The following is a 4730-nucleotide window of genomic DNA, read 5'->3' on the forward strand; positions in this document are numbered from 1 at the left end:
GATCTCTCATGTTTCATTCATGATTTTATTTATTTAGGCACTTTCTCTTTTCCATTTGATAAGTCTTTCCAGGGGTTTATCAATTTTTTAAAAATTCTTTCAAAGAACCAGCTCTTAGTTTCATTGATTTGTTGTAATATTTTTATTCGTATATCATTTATTTCTGCTCTAATCTTTATTATTGTCATTCTTCTACTGGCTTTAGTCTTCAGTTGTCATTTGTATAGCTCCTTTAGGTTTTTAGGTTAGGTTTGCAAAATTGAGATTTTTCTTCTTTTGAGGTAGGTCTGTATTGCTATGTATTTCCTTCTTATGATTGTATTTGCTGCATCCCAATAGTTCTAGACTATTGTGCTTCCATTTTCATTTGCTTCCATGTATTTTTTTAAATTATTTCTTTAGTTTCCTGGTTTACCCATTCATTCTTTAGTAGAATGTTCTTTAACTTCCATGTATTTGTTTTCTTTCCAAATTTTGTCTCGTGTTTTACTTCAAGGTACATTGTGCTGTGGTCAGGATATATGCATGGTATGAGCTCAGTCTTTTTCTACTTGTTGAGTCCTGATTTTTGACCCAGTATGTGATCTATTCTGGAGAATGTTCCATCTGCACTAGAGAAGAATGTGTATGCTGCTGCTTTAGGATGAAATAATTTAAATGTATTTGTTAATTCCATCTGGTCCAGTGTGTCATTCAAAGCCCTTGTTTCCTTGTTGATCTATTTAGATGATCTGACCATTGCTGTGAGTGAGATGATAAAATCCTCTATTTTTATTGTATTATTATCAATAAGTTTCTTCATATTTCTTATTAACTGACATATAATTGGATGTTCTGAAGTTGGAGGCATAAATATTTACAACTGTTAGATCTTTTAGTTGGAAAGACCCCTTTATTATTATATAGTGGCCTTCTTAATCTCTTGTTACAGTCTGTTTTAAAATTTAGTTTGTCTGTTTTAAGTATGGCTATTTTGGTTTTCTTTTTTTAAAAAATTTTTTATTGTTATGTTAATCATCATACATTACATCATTAGTTTTAGATGTAGTGTTCCATGATTCATTGTTTGTGCATAACACCCAGTGCTCCATGCAGAACGTGCTCTCTTTAATACCCATCACCAGGCTAGCCCATCCTCCCACCCCCTTCCCCTATAGAACCACATAACCTTTCGCATCCTTACTTTCGTATCTTTGGGGTAAATACCCAGTAGTGCAATTGCTAGATCATATGGTAGCTCTATTTTCAACGTTTTGAGGAACCTCCATACTGTTTTTCAGAGTGGCTGCACCAGCTTGCATTCCCACCAACAGTGTAGGAGGGTTCCCCTTTCTCCACATCCCCGCCAATATCTGTCATTTCCTGACTTGTTAATTTTAGCCATTCTGACTGGTGTGAGGTGGTATCTCACTGAGGTTTTGATTTGGATTTCCCTGATGCCAAGCGATGTTGAGCACTTTTTCATGTGTCTGTTGGCCATTTGGATGTCTTCTTTCGAAAAATGTCCGTTCATGTCTTCTGCCCATTTCTTGATTGGATTCTTTGTTCTTTGGGTGTTGAGTTTGATAAGTTCTTTATAGATTTTGGATACTAGCACTTTATCTGATATGTCATTTGCAAATATCTTCTCCCATTCTGTCAGTTGTCTTTTAGTTTTGTTGACTTTCTTTTGCTTTGCAAAAGCTTTTTATCTTGATGAAGTCCCAATAGTTCATTTTTGCCCTTGCTTCCCTTGCCTTTGGTGATGTTTCTAGGAAGAAGTTGCTGCGGCTGAGGTCGAAGAGGTTGCTGCCTGTGTTCTCCTTTAGGATTTTGATGGACTCCTGTCTCACATTGAGGTCTTTAACCATTTGGAGTCTATTTTTGTGTGTGGCGTAAGGAAATGGTCCAGTTTCATTCTTCTGCATGTGGCTATCCAATTTTCCCAACACCATTTGTTGAAGAGACTGGCTTTTCTTCCATTGGACATTCTTTCCTGCTTTGTCAAAGATTAGTTGACCATAGAGTTGAGGATCCATTTCTGGGCTCTCTATTCTGTTCCATTGATCTATGTGTCCATTTTTGTGCCAGTACCATACTGTCTTGATGATGACAAGGAAGTCCAGAATTGTGATGCTGCCAGCTTTGCTTTTCTTTTTCAACATTCCTCTGGCTATTCGGGGTCTTTTCTGGTTCCATACAAATTTTAGGATTATTTGTTCCATTCTTTTGAAAAAAGTGGATGGTATTTTGATGGGGATTGCATTGAATGTGTAGATTGCTCTAGGTAGCATTGACATCTTCACAATATTTGTTCTTGCAATCCATGAGCATGGAACGTTTTTCCATTTCTTGTGTCTTCCTCAATTTCTTTCATATATGAGTATTTTATAGTTTTCTGAGTACAGATCCTTTGCCTCTTTGATTAGATTTATTCCTAGGTATCTTAAGGATCTGGGTGCAATTGTAAATGGGATTGAATCCTTAATTTCTCTTTCTTCTGTCTTGTTGTGGGTGTATAGGAATGCCACTGACTTCTGTGCATTGATTTTATATCCTGCCACTTTACTGAATTCCTGTATGAGTTCTAACAGTTTTGGGGTGGAGTCTTTGGGGTTTTCCACATAAAGTATCATATCATCTGCAAAGAGTGACAGTTTGACTTCTTCTTTGCAAATTTGGATGCCTTTGATTTCTTTTTGTTGTCTGATTGCTGTGGCTAGGACTTCTAATACTATGTTGAATAGCATGGTGAGGGTGGACATCACTGTCGCGTTCCTGACCTTAGGGGAAAAGCTCTCAGTTTTTCCCCATTGAGAATGATATTCGCTGTGGGTTTTTCATACATGGCTTTATGATATTGAGGTATGTACCCTCTATGCCTATACTCTGAAGAGTTTTGATCAAGAAAGGATGCTGTACTTTGTCAAATGCTTTTTCTGCATCTATTGAGAGGATCATATGATTCTTGTTCTTTCTTTTGTTAATGTATTCTATCACATTGATTGACTTGCGGATGTTGAACCAACCTTGCAGCCCAGGGATAAATCCCACTTGGTCGAGGTGAATAATCCTTTTGTACTGTTGGATCCTATTGGCTAGTATTTTGGTGAGAATTTTTGCATCCATGTTCATCAGGGATATTGGTCTGTAATTCTCCTTTTTGATGGGGGCTTTGTCTGGTTTTGGGATCAAAGTAATGGTGGCCTCATAAAATGAGTTTGGAAGTTTTCCTTCCATTTCTATTTTTTGGAACAGTTTCAGAAGAATAGGTATTAATTCTTCTTGAAATGTTTGGTAGAATTCCCTGGGGAAGCCATCTGGCTCTGGGCTTTTGTTTTTTTGGGAGATTTTTGATGACTGCTTCAATTTCCTTAATGGTTATAGGTCTGTTCAGGTTTTCTATTTCTTCCTGGTTCAGTTTTGGTAGTTGATACATCTCTAGGAATGCATCCATTTCTTCCAGGTTATCTAATATGCTGGCATAGAGATGCTCATAATATGTTCTTATAATTGTATTTCTTTGGTGTTGGTTGTGATCTCTCCTCTTTCATTCATGATTTTGTTGATTTGCGTCATTTTTCTTTTCTTTTTGATAAGTCTGGCCAGGGGTTTATCAATCTTGTTAATTCTTTCAAAGAACCAGCTCCTAGTTTCGTTGATCTGTTCTACTGTTCTTTTAGTTTCTATTTCATTGATTTCTGCTCTGATCTTTATGATTTCTCTTCTCCTACTGGGTTTAGGCTTTATTTGCTGTTCTTTCTCCAGCTCCTTTAGGTGTAGGGTTATGGTGTGTACTTGAGACCTTTCTTGTTTCTTGAGAAAGAATTGTATTGCTATATACTGTCTCTTAGGACTGCGTTTGTTGCATTCAAAGATTTTGAACATTTGTGTTTTCATAGTCATTGGTTTCCATGAATTTTTTAAATTTTTCTTTAATTTCCTGGTTGACCCATTCATTCTTCAGTAGGATGCTCTTTAGCCTCCATGTATTTGAGTTCTTTCCGACTTTCCTCTTGTGATTGAGTTCTAGTTTCAAAGCATTGTGGTCTGAAAATAGGCAGGGAATGATCCCAATCTTTTGGTACCGGTTGAGACCTGGTTTATGACCTAGGATGTGATCAATTTTGGAGAATGTTCCAGGGGCACTAGAGAAGAATGTGTATTCTGTTGCTTTGGAATGGAATGTTCTGAATATGTCTGTGAAGTCCATTTGGTCCAGTGTGTCATTGAAAGTCTTTATTTCCTTGTTGATCTTTTGCTTAGATGATCTGTCCATTTCAATGAGGGGGGTGTTAAAGTCCCCCACTATTATTGTATTGCTGTGAATGTGTTTCTATGCTTTTGTTATTAATTGCCTTATATAATTGGTTGTTCCCATGTTAGGGGCATAGATATTTACAATTGTTAGATCTTCTTGTTGGATAGACCCTTTAAGTAGGATATAGTGTCTTTCCTCATCTCTTATTACAGTCTTTGGTTTAAAATCTAATTTGTCTGATATAAGGATTGCCACCCCAGCTTTCTTTTGGTGTCCATTAGCATGGTAAATGGTTTTCCACCCCCTCACTTTCAATCTGGGGGTGTCTTTGGTTCTAAAATGAGTCTCTTGCAGACAGAATATCGATGGGTCTTTTTTTTTAATCCAGTCTGATAGCCTGTGTCTTTTGATTGGGGCATTTAGCCCATTTACATTCAGGGTAACTATTGAAAGATAGGAATTTAGTGCCATTGTATTTCCTGTAAGGTGA

Source organism: Mirounga leonina, unplaced genomic scaffold (genome assembly GCF_011800145.1).
Source record: "Mirounga leonina isolate KUSES-001 unplaced genomic scaffold, KU_Mleo_1.0 Mir_204, whole genome shotgun sequence".
Lineage (NCBI taxonomy): Eukaryota > Metazoa > Chordata > Mammalia > Carnivora > Phocidae > Mirounga > Mirounga leonina.